The 19,470-nt window shown below is 56.8% G+C and overlaps 1 protein-coding gene across 6 annotated transcripts in view; it reads right to left on the bottom strand.

Moving 5' to 3' along the window:
* The window catches only part of PTK2B (protein tyrosine kinase 2 beta), a 115,474-nt gene that overhangs the window by 89,726 nt on the left and 6,278 nt on the right, over positions 1-19,470 (bottom strand). The window contains exon 1 of one of the 6 annotated variants that reach the window (XM_039528888.1): positions 17,533-17,619. The exons of the other annotated variants lie outside the window; for them this stretch is intronic. The gene's annotated coding sequence lies outside the window, so the exon portion shown is untranslated. Of the gene's footprint in view, positions 1-17,532; positions 17,620-19,470 lie in introns of those variants that run through there. 6 annotated transcript variants of the gene reach the window in all.

Raw genomic sequence — 19,470 nt, 5'->3', positions numbered from 1 at the left:
CAGCCTGGGCGAAGGGGGAGTGAGAGCAGAGCCAGGCCCACAGACTTCAGACTCGGTCTTGCAGATATCAATGGGGTCACTCTGTGTTTACACTGCTGGGAGTGAGACCAGATCAGGCCTCTACGGTTTAATGGGGCGGCTCGCTTTGTATTTACACCGGGGGCTGAGCGATCTCAGGATCGGCCCACTGCACTGATTTATCTTGCCTTTCCCCACATGCGTAACATTGGTGCCCCCCTGCTGGCGGGGGCGTGGAATTTGGCCCGAGTTCACCCCACCCTAACCCTTATGCTCAGCACTTTCCTTCAGCCGGGAGGGATTTCGGGGTCCAGTGCTGGGGGTTGGTTTGTCTCTCACTGGACGGGGACCGCACCCCACCAGGGGGATGATCACAGCTGTCTCCCTTGTATCACCGTCCCAGCTGAGAGAGGCCAAGGAGGCAGAGCCCCCTGGGAGTGCCCCCTCCAGGCCAGGGTTGAGGTACGCCTGTGATGTAGGGGCAGGTCCAAACCCCACTGAAATCAATGGTAAGACTCCCCCGATCGGGATCGGGCCCGTAGTGAGATGTGGACACACCTCGGCTGAAGGGAACCGGCCTGACACCTATCACACTCGTTGCATGTAAGCCAGCAGCTGCCTCCTAGGCACAGTCCCTCCCAGAGCTCCTGCTGGGGAAATGCAGCTCCACACAACGCCTGACGCAGGGTGGTGGCTACTGCTACAGTCAGGGCCGGCTCTGGCTTTTTTGCCGCCCCAAGCAAAAAAAAAAATGGGGGGGGCAGGGGCCGCCAAAGCAGCAAAGCAGGGGAAAAAACAACAACAAAACCAAAACCACAGCGGGGCCAGAGCGGCAAAGCGGGGTGGGTGGGGACAAAAAACAGCACGGCTGGAATGGCACAGGGAGGGGGGGGGGAATGGCGCAGCCGGCAAAGCAGGGAGAACAAAACAAAAAAACCCCACAGGGCGGCCAGAGCCAGGGGACTCCCTGTGCTGCAGAGTGTGCGCCCGGTCTAATGCGGGGGAGGGGAGGGAGCGAGGGGGGGAGAGAGAGAAGGGGGCAGCCAGGGCTTCAGCGGGGCGCTCACCCCGCGGCCCCGACCTCCGCGCCGCCTGCCGGGAGGGCTCCGAGCTGCTCCGGTCGATGGGGAGGGAAGGACGCGGGCTGCCCTGCCAAATTTGCTGCAGGGCGCTGCCCTCCTCTGCCCCCTACAGGGCGGCCGGAGCAGCAAACAAACAAACAAACAAAAAGCGTCAGGGCCGCCCTAGGATTGGGCGGAAGCCGCCCCCTAGAATCTGCCGCCCCAAGCACCAGCTTGCTCAGCTGGTGCCTGGAGCCGGCCCTGGCTACAGTCTAGTCCTGTAGCACGACAACCACTTGGGGACTGAATACAGGCGGTGCTGGGTGCACACCGAAACCACCAAGCCAGCCACACATCCATTCACACCACCACCCGCCCCTACACAGATCCAGCCAGCTTCCCATGTACACACACAGACATACAGCCCCATGCATGCACACACAACACCTAGCTAAACACACACCCATCTAGATACACACACTCATCTAAATACATACATGCAGAGAGTACATCCATCTAGATACACACACACACACACACACACACCCCTCTAGAAACACATGCACATTCATCTAGTTACACAAACACACACATCCATCTAGACACACACACACACACACAGTGTACACCTATCTAGATACACACCAATCTAGATACATCCACACAGAGAATACACCCATCTAGATACATACACACCCCAACAGACCCCTCTAGATACACACCCAGTACATGCTCCCGGCACCCTCCCAAAGGGAAGATGGATCCACCAGACTGCGCTGGTCCCCCCATCAGCCAGGGCTCCCCTTTGCACTGATGTTATTGGTCCCATCCCTCCCCCCATGCACACACAGCGGCCTCCACAACAGCCCAGCCGCCGTCCCCGTGAGAGAAGTGGCCAGCACCCCCCGTCCAAGCGAGAGCGGCTTAGACAGGTTCAGCGCCTTCGCCCCTGTGCCAGAGGGGCAGCTGCAGGTCTTGTGAGGATCCCAGCTGGCCACAGCAGGCGCGTGGCGTCCCCACACTCAGGGCTGGCGGGAGCAGTGCCGCCCTGCCCTACACTTCGCCAGACTCTCCCGAATTGCCCAGGGCCCTAGGAATCGCTATCCTGGATCAGACTCAATGTCTCTCCTGCCCCCAGCACCAGATCAAAGCCCCCTTTACCACAGTGCCTAGTTAGGTACCTGACTCCCAATGAAATCAGTTGGAGCTCAGCACCTCAATACTTTAAAATAGGGCCCTGCGTGCCCTAGTCTTTAATACACTTATCCTCACCAACCCCCTTGAGGCAGGCCAGGGCTATTAGCCCCATGGCACCGAGCAGCTACGTGACATGACCCAGGTCTCCCAAGTCCCAGGGGAGCAGCCTAACCACGGGACCATCCTTCCTCACGAGCTGCTTCAGCAGGCAGACGTGGGGTGACCTGCCCCTCAGGAGGGCCTCACCCTAGTCACCAATACTTATAGACTGGGCTCAGCCTTGAAACGTGCGGCTCTCTCCCCCTTCCAGTGCTAGTATCAGCATGAAGGAGCATGGGCTTGTGCACAGAGCCCTGCGCTGGGGTTTAGGGGACCACACCCCTTGGATGTGCCTCAGTTTCCCCATCTATACAATGGGGATCCTGCCCTCCTTTGTGAAGCAGTCTGAGATCTCCTGAGGATCAGCTGGGTGGGGGTCCCACGATTTCCCTGGGGCTGCTAATCAATGCCTTCAGCAGGGCCCTGCTGGAAAACACCAGGATGTTTCGCGACTCTTTGCTTGTAGGAAATTGCCAGGACCCTTGAGTTCTGGAATCGCTGCGTGAGCGACGCCGGGAGGGAGCTCCCACCACAGAGGGGGGTGAAATTCACCCCTGGGAAAGGGGGCCCTAGGCAAGGTCAAAGCACCACTGCTGTCCTATCTGCGGGCAAGGGGCTTGCCGCTGTGGCAGAGAGCCTGAGTCCGACCCCGCCAAAGTCAATGGGAGACGTTCCACTGCCCTTCGTATCTGGTAACGCAAAACCGCTTCGTGCTGCTAGGAGGCTGGGGCTGAACTGAGCCCTGGGGGATTCTCCTTATGTCCCATAGCTCTGCCTGCTTGGGGGAGCAGCCTCTCTACAGCTGCAGAGGCATGTAAGATTACGATGCTCTCCGACTGACCGTTAGCAGAGGGGTAGCCGTGTTAGTCTGGATCTGTAAAAGTGGCAGAGTCCTGTGGCACCTTATAGACTAACAGACATATTGGAGCATGAGCTTTCGTGGGTGAATACCCACTTCGTCAGGTGCATGTAGTGGAAATTTCTATACCCACTTCGTCAGATGCACGTAGTGGAAATTTATATTTATACCTGCCTCTGGAAATTTCCACTACGTGCATCCGACGAAGTGGGGATTCACCCACGAAAGCTCATGCTCCAATACGTCTGTTAGTCTATAAGGTGCCACAGGTCTCTGCCGCTATTGACTCTTTTTCCATCATGGGCTCGGTGAACCACTGGTCTGACCCAGTACGGCCATTCTTAGAATACAAGCAACAGGGGTTATGAAATGGAAGACGGAACACATGACCCATACCGTGGTACACAATGTTCTCCTGCGGAACTCACTGCCACAAGTATTCTGGAGGCCGACACCCGAGCTGGAGTCAGGAAAGGATCAGACATTTATATGGACCATAAGAGCATCCACTGTCATGTTAGACAGTAGTGTAACAAAGCCAAACACTAGCTCCTGAGGTTTCTTACACCTACATCTGAAGCAGCTGGTACCGGCCACTGTCAGAAACAGGATACTGGATAGGCCACCAATCTGGTACAGCATTTCCTATGTTCCTGTTCACACAGCCCACAAGATCATGCCAGAATAGCAGGCCTGCAGAATTGGCTTCTCAGTCGCGTTCAGACCCCTTCCAGCATTTCGGTCCCTGCTTAAAGCTCTTTGTTTAACCATCTGTTCTGAAGCTCAGAAATACAATCGCTTGTAACCGCTGCTCAGCGCGCACGGGAGAAATTAGGCAGCAGAACAAGCGGCGCTCCCCTCCTCCCATCTCCGCCCCCACACCTGGAACAGCAGCCTCCGTACCCAGGGAAACTGTCAAAGAAACTCCCAGCGAATTCAATTAAAAAAAAAAAAAAAAAACAGCGTTGGAGCTGAAGAGTGGAACGTTGCTCTTGCCGCACTCCTGAATTCCAGCACAGCACATTGAGAGGGGAACAGAACGCACCCGCCAGCCCCCAACTGACAGCAGGCGGCGGTGACTCACCACCAGCCACTGGTGTGTTTGCATGTTAGCATCAATTGTTGGGTTTGCAACTGGAGCCTACCCACAAGACAAAATACCTGTGCAGAATAAGATGCTTTCTGGAGAGACCTACAACCCCATGGCATGAACGCTTTGCTTCCGCAGCGTTATCGTGACAGGAGGCATCAGCCCAGCACTCAGGACTCCTGGGTTCTATTTCTGGGTCTGCCACTGACTGGCCTCGGACAAATTCACGAGGGCAAATTTTCCAACTTGGCTAGGCCTGATTTTAGGCGGCCAATTTTGTACATCATCTCTCTGTGTCTCTAATCCCGTGTGTGCCTGATTTTAGGAGTCTAACTTCGTACCACCCCTCTCTCGGTCTCTATTCCTTCCGCCTGTAGAGAAATGAGGTTAATAATAGTGTAATGAACCTCTTCGTGCACCACTGCCCTGTACTGGATGGAACCGGAATGTCTCAAAAGCGTGTCCTGGGCCCTACACTGCTAATAGCTGACAATGATTTAGCTAAGCCAGTAGGCAGGAAAACTAGAGTTCTACCTTTGCTCCCGTCATGGTGCGCAGCAGAGTAACTACTGGAGCTGCTTGGAAATAAGCAATTTCAATGAAAGTTCAGCTGTTAAAGGGATCGTATTTTACCTGAAAACGTCCCGGAAAATCGTATGTGAGTTCCAACCCATTCTAGGAACAGCAAAGTCCTCCAGTGCCCAGATTTGTTACAATTCCTCCCTCCACAGGAGTGGTGCAGGGCTCACTCCATCCATATTTGCTACCCTTTGTTAATAATGTAATTTACAAATGTCCCCTTACATTTTCTATACCAGGGATCGGCAACCTTTGGCACACGGCCCGCCACAGTAAGCACCCTGGCGGGCCGGGCCGGTGCGTTTACCGGCCGTGTTCGCAGGTTCAGCTGATCGTGGCTCCCACTAGCCCTGGTTCGCTGCTCCAGGCCAATGGGGGCTCCCCTGGCCCACGCCACTTCCAGAAGCCCCCATTGGCCTGGAGCAGAGAACCGGGGCCAGCGCGAGCCGTGATCGGCTGAACCTGCGAACGCGGCAGGTAAACAAACCGGCCCGGCCCGCCAGGGGGGCCGCATGCCAAAGGTTACCGATCCCTGGTCTCGACCTTTGTCCATCCCCAGCACTCACAAATTAAACCATCCCCAACGCAGCGTTGACGCAGAGAACTCGTCAATTAATGAGCCGGAGCCCTTTGGTGATCGGGGTTTAAATGGTGTAAGTGCCTAAGTCACTAAGGAGCTTTTGAAAATGGGACTTGGTTCCCAAGCGTCACAGACTTTAAGGCCAGAAGGGACCATTATGATCATCTCGTCTGACCTCCTGCACATGGCAGGCCAGAGAACCTCACCCACCCACTCCTGTGACAGACCCAGAGCCTCTGGCTGAGTCACTGACGTCCTCAAATCCTGATTTAAAGACTTCAAGTTATGCAGAATCCACCATTTACACTAGTCTAAAGGACAGTGCTGCCCAGAGGGGGGGGGCAAGTGGGGCAATTTGCCCCAGGCCCCACAGGGGCCCCACGATCCCTGGCCCAGTGACGGTCCGGGTCTTCGGTGGCATTTTGGTGGCGGCAGGACCTTCAGTGCCGCCAAAGACGTGGAGCGACTGAAGGGCCCTACGCCGCCGAAATGCTGCCGAAGACCCGGACTGCCGCTGGGTGAGTACAGGCGCCGCAGCTCCCCCACTTTGCCACAGGCCCCCGAATCCTCTGGGCAGCCCTGTTAAAGGAGCAAGTGACCCGTGCCCCACGCTGCAGAGGAAGGTGAAACCCCCCCCCAGCGTCTCTGCCAATCCGACGTGGGAGAAATTCCTTCCCGACCCCAAATATGGCAACCGGGTTAGACCCTGAGCATGTGAGCAAGACCCAGCACCAGACACCCAGGAAATAATTCCCTTCGATGCTTTTGCCAACGTGAGCTGTGGGCTCCAGGCTCCACACAGCTGCTCCTGGCGTTTGGCAGGCCTCACTCCCAGTCCCTGGTGGGCATTTGCCCACAATCCCAACCCCCCGGGCTGGCACCGTTACTGACACAGCGCTACCGGCCCGGGAGCTGCTGTGCAGACAAAGGGTCCCTGTCCGAATGAGCCTCCCGTCAAAGGGTCAAACCCTGACAGGTGCAGCCCAGGGATGGGCAACCAGGGGTGCCTACTCCAGCCCAGATGCTCAAAGGTATGTAGGCCCCTGACTCCCACTGGAACCTGGTGGGGCGGGGGGAAGTGATGGAGGCTGATGAGGCCTGTAAGTGAGCCCCATAAACACCACTGCACAGAGCTAGTATCTGCCCCAGAACCGCTCAGCGTACGGGAGGGAGAGGCCACCACAGCCTTGAGCAAGCAGGGCTGGTTGCAGCAATCGCAGATCCTGTGCATGTTCTGAGCTCATCTCCTGGACACTGCAAGCGCAGGGCGTGACTGCCGCTCACATGGACATCCGCGAGCTAGCTCGGATCTAGCCAGTTCAGGTACCAAAGCTGGGAAGCACAGCAGCATGGGCCAGCCCCATGAGTACTGACCTGGGGTTCCGGGCAGAGCTGTCGGGGGGAGCCCAGGGCTCGGACAGCAGGGGGCTGCGGGTCGAGATTGAGGGACATCAGCAGAGGTGTGGGTGGGGGAGCAGGGCTGGGATAGCAGGGGGCTGCAGATCAGGATTGAGGGGCATTGGCAGAGCTGTCGGGGGGAGCCCAGGGCTGGGATAGCAGGGGCTGTGGGTCAGGATTGAGGGGCATCGGCAGAGCTGTGGATGGGAGCCCAGGGCTAGGCTAGCAGGGGGCTGTGGGTCAGGATTGAGGGGCATCGGCAGAGCTGGGGGGAGCCCGGGACTGGGATAGCAGGGGGCTGTGGGTCGGGATTGAGGGGCATCGGCAGAGCTGTGGGGGTGGGAGCCCAGGGCTGGGCTAGCAGGGGGCTGTGGGTCGGGATTGAGGGGCATTGGCAGAGCTGTGGGGGTGGGAGCCCAGGGCTGGGCTAGCAGGGAGCTGTGGGTCGGGATTGAGGGGCATCGGCAGAGCTGGTGGGAGCCCAGGGCTGGGATAGCAGGGGGCTGTGGGTCGGGATTGAGGGGCATCGGCAGAGGTGTGGGTGGGAGCCCAGGGCTGGGATAGCAGGGAGCTGTGGGTCAGGAATGAGGGGCACTGGCAGAGCTGTGTGGGTGGGAGCCCAGGGCTGGGATAGCAGGGGGCTGTGGGTTGGGATTGAGGGGCATCGGCAGAGGTGTGGGGGTGGGAGCCCAGGGCTGGGATAGCAGGGGGCTGTGGGTCGGGATTGAGGGGCATTGGCAGAGCTGTGGGGGTGGGAGCCCAGGGCTGGGCTAGCAGGGAGCTGTGGGTCGGGATTGAGGGGCATTGGCAGAGCTGTGGGGGTGGGAGCCCAGGGCTGGGCTAGCAGGGAGCTGTGGGTCGGGATTGAGGGGCATCGGCAGAGGTGTGGGGGTGGGAGCCCAGGGCTGGGATAGCAGGGGGCTGCGGGTCGGGATTGAGGGGCATCGGCAGAGGTGTGGGGGTGGGAGCCCAGGGCTGGGATAGCAGGGGGCTGTGGGTCGGGATTGAGGGGCACTGGCAGAGCTGTGTGGGTGGGAGCCCAGGGCTGGGATAGCAGGGGGCTGTGGGTTGGGATTGAGGGGCATCGGCAGAGGTGTGGGTGGGAGCCCAGGGCTGGGATAGCAGGGGGCTGTGGGTCGGGATTGAGGGGCATCGGCAGAGGTGTGGGGGTGGGAGCCCAGGGCTGGGATAGCAGGGAGCTGTGGGTCAGGATTGAGGGGCACTGGCAGAGCTGTGTGGGTGGGAGCCCAGGGCTGGGATAGCAGGGGGCTGTGGGTTGGGATTGAGGGGCAACGGCAGAGGTGTGGGGTGGGAGCCCAGGGCTGGGATGGCAGGGGCTGTGGGTCGGGATTGAGGGGCAACGGCAGAGGTGTGTGGGTGGGAGCCCAGGGCTGGGATGGCAGGGGCTGTGGGTTGGGATTGAGGGGCAACGGCAGAGGTGTGGGGGTGGGAGCCCAGGGCTGGGATGGCAGGGGGCTGTGGGTTGGGATTGAGGGGCATTGGCAGAGGTGTGTGGGTGGGAGCCCAGGGCTGGGATAGCAGGGGGCTGTGGGTTGGGATTGAGGGGCATCGGCAGAGGTGTGGGGGTGGGAGCCCAGGGCTGGGATGGCAGGGGGCTGTGGGTTGGGATTGAGGAGCAACGGCAGAGGTGTGGGGGTGGGAGCCCAGGGCTGGGATGGCAGGGGGCTGTGGGTTGGGATTGAGGGGCAACGGCAGAGGTGTGGAGGTGGGAGCCCAGGGCTGGGCTCGCAGGGGGCTGTGGGTTGGGATTGAGGGGCATCGGCAGAGCTGTGGTTGAGGGGCATTGGCAGAGGTGTGGGGTGGGAGCCCAGGGCTGGGATGGCAGGGGCTGTGGGTCGGGATTGAGGGGCACGGCAGAGGTGTGGGGTGGGAGCCCAGGGCTGGGATGGCAGGGGCTGTGGGTCGGGATTGAGGGGCAACGGCAGAGGTGTGGGGTGGGAGCCCAGGGCTGGGATGGCAGGGGCTGTGGGTCGGGATTGAGGGCAACGGCAGAGGTGTGGGGTGGGCGCCCCGGGCTGGGAGGGCCGGGGGCTGTGGGTCGGGATTGAGGGGCAACGGCAGAGGTGTGGGGGTGGGAGCCCAGGGCTGGGATGGCAGGGGGCTGTGGGTCGGGATTGAGGGGCAACGGCAGAGGTGTGGGGGTGGGAGCCCAGGGCTGGGATGGCAGGGGGCTGTGGGTTGGGATTGAGGGGCATCGGCAGAGCTGTGGCAGGAAGTTATAACCATGTTATTAGCTCGTCACTTTCTTGAGAATCAAAACCAAGAATCTAACAAATGCTGAAATACTAAAAATAAATCCAATTCCGCAGCGAAACCTCCCCTTGGGGAGGGGACCCCACTTCCCAGGAGCAGGGTGGGCGTGTTTCCCGGTAACCTTTATCTGCGCCAAGGAAGCGAGCAGAGGAGCGCTTGAGTCCTGTTCTGCACCATGGGAAACTCTGGGAGGTGTGATCACAGGGCTCTCATTGGTCACTAAGCATGTTGGTCGCTAAGCAACCAAAGTGAACCCACATGTGATGCTGCTGCCTCATTTTGGGGGAAAAGGAAAATAAAAGGGTCTGTTTTCCGTATTCGGCTGCTTCTGAAAAAACACCAATAGCAGCAAGAGGCAGGCTGGGGTGGAGGGAAGAAGCTGGCGAGATGTGACATCCACGGGACGCACCTGTGGATCCCACCCGAGTGCAGCCTGGCTTGGCAACTTTCCTGTGGCTATCCTGCAAACCCACCGCATCATGGGCACAACGCAGGGCGCGTCCCAACCAGCATCCCCCCAGGGTCCATCTAGCCTGGTACCCTTCAGGGAGCCAATGGCAAAGCCCCCGGGATGTCCCGTAATAACTCTGGGCGCTTATACAGCACGTATAGATCTCAGAGCACATTACACAGGTGGGTGAGTGTCACGGAGTCCCCGGGCGATGCTCTGGAACTGCTCCCCACAAAGCCAGGCAGGACTCTGGGGAGCCTCCTCTCCCTTAGCGCAGACTGTCTGCAGGGCAAGAACTCACACGGCTTCGCCTTCCTGGGTCTAACCTTGAAGCATTCAGCATGTGCCCCTCCTTGCACTTCCCACAGCGAGTCCACCCAGGCGGGGTCCTGGGGAAGCCAGAGGGTCCTGCCCCGCCCCACTGCGCAGTCAGACGTGACTCTCAGCCAACCAGTAACACAGAGGTTTATTAGATGACAGGAACAGGGTCTGAAACAGAGCTTGTAGGTACAGAGAACGGGATACCTCAGCCGGGTCCATTCTGGGGCCCAGTGAGCCAGACCCACGTCTGCCCTCACTCCCCGTCCCCAGCCAGCTCCAGACTGACACCCCCTCCAGCCCCTCCTTTCTGGCCTTTGTCTCTTTCCTGGGCCAGGAGGTCACCTGATCTCTTTGTTCTCCCCCACCTTTAGCATCCCCTTGCAGGGGGGAAGGGCCTGGGCCATTAGTTGCCACGGAGACAGTGTGTTGGACAGAACTGAGGCACCCACACAGTATTCAGAGGAAACATTCAGAACAGCCCCACTTCGTCACAGTGAGCATCATCCTCCGCAATTTAAAGGTGGAGAAAGCGAGGCACAGCAAATACTACGTAATCCGTGTACCGGGGTGTCCTGTGCCTTTAATGGCCAGGGGCCCTCGGCCCCACTAGCCCTATTCAATTATCAGAGCCAGCTGGGAACAGGGGAGAGGGGGGTTTCAGGTGATCCCCATAAACAGCCAGCAAGTGGCTCAGCTGAGAGGCCTGCAGGTGGCACTGAAGCAGCGGAGCGATGGGAAGACCCCCTTCCAGCCCTGAAAGGGACCAGGGCAGAGTGGCTGGACGCTGTAGCCCAGGGTGGGCAGAGGGGCTGCTTTTTTAGTTTGACGAATAAAACTGTGCCCAGAAAGAGCCTTGAGCCTGGCAGTGAGTCCTTCCTGCGGAAGCCGGAGATCTAACCTGTGTGAGGGGAAACAGACACCGACTAGCCTAGGGAAGGCAGCACTATTACATTCACTAAGACACTCCGTGTCTCCTGTCTCCCAGTCCTGAGTCCTCGGCAGTGGACCATGCTTTAGATGCTCTATACTAGCCATATCAGGCTGGGGGCAGGACAAATTCTTCCTGACCCCAGCTGCTGACAGCTTTTACCCTGAAGCATGAGGACGGAACAGGGCCTCTATCAAGGTATGCTAAACTGTTAGCACGAAGTGGTGAGTTGCATAGACCCATAATGTGTGCACCTGAAATCCCTCCAGCTCCTCTAGGGCAGAACCCTAAGCCCAACCTCATGCAACCGAACCCTCTCCGCTGCCCTTATGCACATGAGCTAGGCCTGCAGCTGTCACGCAAATCAGAGCCCATGTTTTGCATTACATGGTGAGCTGTGTGTGTTGCACAGCTGCAAAGCGGAAGGGGGTTTGCTAGGCAGGTGAAGAGTCCACCAACAAGAACAGTCAATGGGATGCAGGCAACTTGCATAGTTGTTCCCTTGTTTGGCTGGGCGAGTTGAGACCCCCTTAACTGGTTATTACATGGTTCTGGTAGCATCCTCAATATGCACGTGCCTCCCAAATATATAAGACATCCCTGTCCTAGAGAGCTGATAGCTTCAAGCAGCGCATTGCTCTGTCTCTTCCTTAAGTTAAAAAACAAATGGTTTTCTCCGTATCCCCGCAGGGAACACGGCACCCACCCGAGTGAATCAGCCCCACAGTCCATATTGCCCCAGCAGTGGGCTGCTTTATGGGAGTTGTAGTTCAGACCCCCATTCTCTCCTGCGGGACGGGCTCCCCAAATGACTTGAAAGAACAAAAATAACCAGCGTCAAAGCAATGATCATGAACGCTCAGCTGACATGGACAGAGCACGTTATCAGAATGGGCGATGGCAGATGCCAGGAAAAGGTTTTCGATGGTGAACTGAAACTCAGAAAGCGTAGGGGGGCGGTCAACGAAACCCCCCGAGAGGCACCCTTAGGCAGAACAGCACCTCCTGCAGCACAGATACTGACAACATCAAAGAGGCAGCCACGGACAGATCTGAACGGACAGCAAGTAGCAATAAAGGCTGTAAACACTCTGAGGAAGCCCGACATGGAAAACTAACTGAAAAAAGGGCCAACCATCACGCCAAGGCTTCTGTGGGAGCCTGCAAATTCCTATGTGACATCTGTTCGCAATCTTGCTGCTCAAGGATCTGACCATACAGCCACAGGAGAACACGTGCAAGGCCATGACATCATCGCTGGATAGCTTAAAACGTGCCCAGAATGCAATGCAGATTTCCCTCTGACCGAGCTGCCTGGTGCATCACGGAAGTCCAATGACCCTGGATGCACTATTGGTCCAGCCAGGGTGTCCGGTCCATAGGGCGAATGAGGGCCTCAGTCTCCCAAATTATATCTCCCATAAGGCAGTGCACCAGCACGGGGAAAATGCAGTTTAAGATTGAACTGACTTGAAAACAAGCATTTTGTGCCGGTCCAATAAACCCAAAGGAAACACATCCATTCCAGGACTGTCAAACCTCTTCTTTTGATTGAAAACGTTGAAACAAAATGTTTCCCTATTTCCAGATTGAGAGGTTGTGGAACTGCCGTTCCACACAACAGTTCAAAACTTCAACTTTTCCTCCCGATTTGGGATGAAAACAAAAGTTGGAATTTCCCATGGGATGGAAATGCTGAATTTCCCGCTGCTCTCCGAGCGACCCTTTAGGCCTCACCCAGACCCCACTTAAGACCTATTTTGGGGCGTACGTGGGCTTTAAACGGTGCATTTGTGCTGACACTCCTCCATTCAGGGGCAAATTTTGCCCTTTGTAAGTCAGATCGTAACACACAGCAGCAGCTAGCCCACAGAAAGGCAAAATGCCAAATGCTAGCAATGAGTGACGGCTTTGCTCCCTCGGCTCGTGTAGCAGAGGTGCAGGCTTTGGAAGATGAAGGAGAAGGATCATCTCTCCAGTGGGGTAAATCTGCCTGGAGTCTGTAACACACGAACTCCCTACAACCCTCCTGTTGCAGGGGTAGATGAGCTGCATATAGTGGGATTCCCGCTGCGGAAAGATGAGGGAAACAGTAGCATATAAATGAGAGCATCCAACCCAAGACACGAGGGCAGCGAGTCCCTACTTTTCAGCAGAGCTGAGCCTGTGGCAAGACTGGAGCTGGGAGAAAAGCTAACGTCACCAGAAAACAAAACATTTCAGTTTGGATCAGTAGAAACATTTTGATAAAATCCAAACGTTTTGTTTCACACTTTTACATTCCGTGATAATTGATAATAGAACATATAAAACTCTGTGCAAACGGCGTCTGGAAACACGTTGAAACGAAACCGTTTGATTTTTTTTTTGTCCCCAGGAAATGTTGTTGAAATTGACACCTTCCCACAGCATTGTTCAATGGCACCGAATAAACGTGTTCTGTCTCCTAGACTTTAAGGTCAGAAGGGACCATTATGATCATCTAGTCTGACCTCCTGCACAACGCGGGCCACAGAATCCCACCCACCCACTCCTGTAACAAACCCCTAACCTATGTCTGAGTTATTGAAGTCCTCAAATTGTGGTTTGAAGGCCCCTCAAGGTGCAGAGAATCCTCCAGCAAGTGACCCGTGCCCCACGCTGCAGAGGAAGGCGAAAAACCTCCAGGGCCTCTGCCAATCTGCCCTGGAGGAAAATTCCTTCCCGACCCCAAATATGGCGATCAGCTGAACCCTGAGCATGTGGGCAAGACTCACCAGCCAGCACCCAGGAAAGAATTCTCTGTAGTAACTCAGATCCCACCCATCTAACATCCCATCCCAGACCACTGGGCATACTTACCTGCTGATAATGAAAGATGAAAGACGGGGAAACGGATCCGTCGGACAATTCTCGGCCAGCTCGAGTCATGACAATCGGACATGCATTCAAAGGGTCAGAGTCGCTTTTGCAGTCTGACCTGTCGTAGAGACAGGTCTGGAGGGTGGAGTTCGGGCCAGAGATTGGGATGGACTCTTCCTCAGCAGGCCCGTCTCTGGCATGGCCTCTTTAAGGGAACATGCCCAGTTCCCCTGTGAAGGATACGATCCTGCCTGTTGGGCTTGATGGGGATCAGTTGACACTACTAAAAGGAAGGCAAGAAAGCTCCCAGCAGAGGAGGAGGGGTCCTAACAGATCGATTACCACAAGCCCCGAATGAAAGGGAGGGAAAGGCCTACGCCAGGTAGCCGAACTCGCTCTGTTTTGCATTGGACAGTGAAGCGACCGACTGAGAAAAAGGCATCCAGCAAGACTTGAGAGGTGGCGTCTGTCCTTACGGGCCAGGGAGGCAGGACAGACTGGCAATGAGAGGGGAAACTGAGGCCCAGCACACTTGCTGAGTGGTGACCGGCCAACAGAGGAGACTTGGTGATGGTGAACCCGGCACAAGGTACAATCCCATCTTGCAGCAAGTAGGCACCTCTGCTGCTGAGGCACGGAGAACAGATCCCTCCAGGCAGAACGTGTACAGGCCCGGTAAGTAGAAAGGCTGCAGGCACCGCTTGCCGGGATGCAGTCAAAGGAGCAGCCGGGCAGAGGTCGCACGAGAGGCCAGGCTTCCAGAGCTAGGAATTTGCCAGCAGCAGGGCCAACACGCTGAGTGGGCGTTTGCAGATGCTAGATGGCTAACTGCACGGTTATCTCCCAGCAGCTACGGCTGTACTGTGAAAGCACAACACAAAGCAGATCGGTGCCACGGCAGGAGCAGGGTAAATCAAGGAAGATCAGCGCTCGCTTTCATAATAGCGGGTGAGACTAATGTGAGGTCCCAGCGATCTCTCCGAGAAATAATAATTCAGGATGCATCCTTGGAAGTGAATTAACTACCCCGGAGATGGTGTTAAGGATCCTGACCTACTTCACAGAGGGGAAAACCGAGGCACACACAGGGGAAGCGGCTTCCCCGAGGTCACAGAAGACGTGAGCATCCGTGCCAGAATTAGCACCCATGTGTTCTTAGCTCCCAACTCCACCCTCAGATCTCCAGGCCGCGCTGCTTCTCTGATTACCTGCCTCCGATTCCCGAAAGAACCTCAGCATCTCTTGGGACGGGGCGAGGCACTAAATGAAAGCAAGATGGCCAAGTTCCAGCAGCTCTGTGTGGACACCAGGTGGCTACTAGTTATCTATCTGCAAGCGAAACTTTGATTCGGTCGATCAGCACAACATCTAGACCAGGGGTGGCCAACCTGAGCCTGAGAAGGAGCCAGAATTTACCAACGGACATTGCCAAAGAGCCACAATAATACATCAGCAGCTCCTCTCCTGCCCCCAACCCCATTCAGCTCCATCCCCCACTCCCGAGGTGCTCCCAACACCTCCCACTCACCGGTAGCCCCACCGATCAGCGCCTCCCCCTCAGCTGTTTCATGGCGTGCAGGAGGCTCGGGGTGGGGGGGTGGGGAGAAGTGAGGGCACGGCAGGCTCAGGGGCGGGGGCAGGAAGGGGTGGAGTGGGTAGGGTGACCAGATGTCCCGATTTTATAGGGACAGTCTCAACTTTGGGGTCTTTTTCTTATATAGGCTCCTATTACCCCCCCACCCCCAGTCCCGATTTTTCACACTTGCTGTCTGGTCACCCTAGGAGTGAGGGCAGGGCCTGTGGCAGAGCCAGGGGCTGAGCAGTGAGCCCCCCCCTGCACCTTGAAAGTTGGCGCCTGTAGCTCCAGCCCTGGAGTCGGTGCCTGTACAAGGAGCTGCATGTTAACTTCTGAAGAGCCGCATGTGGCTCCGGAGCCACTGGTTGGCCACCCCGATCTAGACACTGCATAGACAGAGGCCTCCCAAGGTTTGAAGGTTCACCCAGGCTGCTCCACGTGCTTCAGGCACTTAGACTGTTCCGTGGGAAACTCACCCCCACCAGGGGAAGTCAGGAAGCATCAAACCGGGGACCTCCAGCACCAGAACAGGCCTCTATCGTTTGAGCTAAAAGAGCAGCTGCCTCCTCTGATGGCGGGGTGAGCTCTTCCTCTTCATGTCAAACACATTTAGCCAGCGTGTTACAGATACAGGCTTTGGGGTCCCGATCCCGCAGCCTTTCCTTACCGGAGACACCCCTGCTCACATAGAATAAAATCATAGACTATCAGGGTTGGAAGGGACCTCAGGAGGTATCTAGTCCAACCCCCTGCTCAAAGCAGGACCAATTCCCAACTAAATCATCCCAGCCAGGGCTTTGTCAAGCCGGGCCTTAAAAACCTCTAAGGAAGGAGATTCCACCACCTCCCTAGGGAACCCATTCCAGGGCTTCACCACCCTCCTAGTGAAAAAGTTTTTCCTAATATCCAACCTAAACCTCCCCCACTGCAACTCGAGACCATTGCTCCTTGTCAAATGAGGAGTCTCATTCATTTCAAAAGCCCAAGACAGTGTTATAGCAGGAGTCACTACCCCGGTTGCTGAATTCCTGACAAATAAAAAATGTCAATTCTGACATGCCGCCGTGGTGCTTCATGGGGGATCTAGTTCAGAGCTTCATTCTCCTCTGTGGCCTGGGCTCTCCAGCTGGACTTCATCTCCCAGGATGCACTGGCTTCTTTCACCAAGAGGAGAGATCAGAGTGTATCATGGGGATTGTAGTCTGACAGGGCAGTCCAGCCTGTAGAGGGGAATTGGGAGCATGAGACTCCAGAACTATAATTCCTATGAGTCACCATGGTCGCATTTCCAAATTGAAATATTTCAGTTTTTGATTTTTCATTGAAAGTTTTTCCATGGTTGCAGGGGTGAAAGTAACTTACAGGCCTCACCGGTACTGCTGGAGTCCTGAGGGGGCGTGGTCTCAACCGGAAGAGGCGTGGCCTCAACCGGAAGAGGCTGTGCCCCTCAAGATTTAAAGGCCCTGGGGCACGGCTGTGGCTGGGAGCCCCCAGGGCTCAGGGGCAAATTAAAGGGCCCGGGGCTCCGGCTGCTGTGGCGCTCCGGGCCCTTTAAATCCACCCTGCAGCTCTGGCTGCTGGAGCCGCGGGCAGGATTTAAAGGGCTCTGGGCTGGTCGCAGCCGCGGGAGCTCGGAGCCCTTTAAATCCAGCCCCAGCCCGGCCGCCGGAGCGATTCAAAGGGCTCTGGGCTGCCTGCAGCCGCAGGAGCTCTGAGCCCTTTAAATCTGGCCTCAGCCCGGCCGCCGGAGCCGCGGGTGGGATTCAAAGGGCCCTTTAAATCCCTGCCACGGAAGCTGGTGCAGTCCGGCACGGTGTACTTTCACCTCTGCATGGTTGTCAAAATTTTAGGAGGGCGGAGGGGGGGGCCACGACGTTTTTTCCAGCTAGTTCTTCCATCAGCTCAGGGAATTACTGCTTTATCACAAGCAACATAGGGTCTACTCAATTCCCGCCATAACCGCGCTGTCTGTACGGCTCCAACACTGGGGCATGCCACGGGCCCTGACGGCATTATAATTTTAAATATAAGCAACGCTCAGTACAAAAGGCCTCGCTCCTGGGTCAACCCAGCGTGAGTAACAATGATGCCGAGGGAAAAGCAAAGTGATTCAGAAGACATTGCCGTCCCTGCCCCCGTCACCCCGAGGAGTTTGCACAGTGAATGTTAATAATAGCCCAAACGTGAAGGCAATGGAAAAGCAGAACTCGGAGGAGCGCATGGGCTCCACAGCACAGGGTGCAAGGTAAAAATTACAAACCCGGAGCCGGAGCGCTTTCGGAGCAAGCAGGAGCAACGGCGGGGGAGGCTTTTCCACTCAAGGGGATGCAGAAAAAGCTCGAACGTTTTATTCAGCAAATGCACTGGGGAGAGAAGAGGGGGAAAGACGCTCAGGCCCAGCAAAGTGCTGCTCTCCAGAGCTTGCCAGAGTCCCAGCGGCTCCAGAAGAGCCATTCACATGCCCATCTGCACCATGACCCAGGGAGCACCTGGGAATCTCAGAGAAGCTGTCCCTTTCCCTTCTCTCCCCCGCACACACGCGGAAATCCAGTCTCTCTCTCACACACACACTTATACACCGCGTCTGTCTTTTTCACACACACCCAATGAACGACCCACAGAACGTGGGTCTGTCCCATGGACACCGCTAAAGATGCACAATGTTCCTCTCCCTCTGAAGCTCCTTCAGACACATGTTATAGACCTATCAGCTGCAAGTTTTAACCCCAGATCCCAAGTTTAAAGGTGTTAACGCCCTCTCCCCGATTTTGGGCTAGGGACTTGCTGCAAAGAGGGTACCGAGCTGCGCAGATGGGGGAGAGGGGAACTGATTCAAGCCTGTCATAAGAATCTCTTGCTCACTGAAACACAGAGGCCGATTCACACCTTGTCATGGGACTTGCCCACAGTTCTGAGATGACCATAGCTCTCACAGATGCAGAGATAGATAAGCCTGAACAGCCATGAGTCTCTGCGCAAACAGGGCCTCGACATGCACCCAGCCAAGAGCTCTGTGTTGCTTTTAATAACCCAACTCATGGGGCAGTGAAAACAAACTCTTCACTCCCGGCTCTGCGTACAAAGGGGAAACTGAGGCCCAGGATTGCAGGATAAAGAGGAAGGATGGCCCAGTGGTTAAGGCACTAGCCTGGGACCTGGCACCGATTTCCTGTGCGCCCTTGGGTGCATCACTTAGCTGTCCCGTGCCTCAGTTTCCCCTTTGTTCAGTGGGGATACTAGCCCTGCCCTGCCTCACAGAGCCATGTGGGCTAACACACACAGACTCTCTCAGTCTCGCATCTCCTGCGGTTCGGCACACGCTCTCTGAGGGGTGACACTTGCACGGCTCCTACCGCACGGCATGGGAAAAGCCAGGCCCGCCATCCCCTGGGGCCGCCCGCAAGGACCCTTTCCCCAGCACCGAGCACCCAAGGATTCTGCGGCATCCTGGGGCAGCTCAAGCCAGGCCTTTGTTTCCCGTTCTGTCATGCCTCTGCGGTCAGCTCCCTGGGACCAGATGCTTCCTGGGTGTAAACGGGCTCCCCTGACTGCAGTGGAGTGAGGCTGGTTTACGCCCGCGGAGGCTGTGGCCCCGGATGACGAAGCCCGAGGCTGCGTGTTCCTGCTATGAATGGCATGCACTGGGCCAACCACGCTTTCGCTGCAGGAAAGATCAGCAGCTTTTCAGCTCCGTGGACGGGGCTTTCCCAGGGACCACATTTCGGGGGGTTGGGGGGGGGCAGAGCTGGGGAAGAGGCCAGCAGGCGTTTTAAGGAGACTTATCTCCGTTGCCATCTGAGTTCTGTAAACCCCCCTTCACCTTAGCTCCTGCGGCCTTTAGGGAACAGAGGGGAAGGGGTGAAGCAGGGAAGGAATAAGAAACAGGGGAGGAAACCGCTGGTGCATGAAACGCCAGCAGCCTGTGTGATTTCCCCCTCGCTCTCAGAGCACAGGGGAACTCCAGACAAAGCCACATGCTCGCTCAACAGCCCCTGAGAGCCGGGGAGCCCCGTGCAGAGCGCCGAGGTCTGGGCCCAGCTGAGCCGAGGTGGGTAGAATTGCAGCCTGGGACTTGCCAGCTCACAGGCGGATCTGGCTCAGGCTCAGGGAAGTTTCCTGGAAAGTTTCCAGTTTCTATCTCTGCAGCTTCAGGCGGCATTTGACCCTCTGCCCCTACAAAGCGGACAGCAACCCAAAC

This window comes from Mauremys reevesii, linkage group 3, assembly GCF_016161935.1.
Source record: "Mauremys reevesii isolate NIE-2019 linkage group 3, ASM1616193v1, whole genome shotgun sequence".
Taxonomy (NCBI): domain Eukaryota; kingdom Metazoa; phylum Chordata; order Testudines; family Geoemydidae; genus Mauremys; species Mauremys reevesii.
Note: the sequence above shows the minus strand (reverse complement) of the source record. Positions and strands in the feature narration are given on the sequence as shown.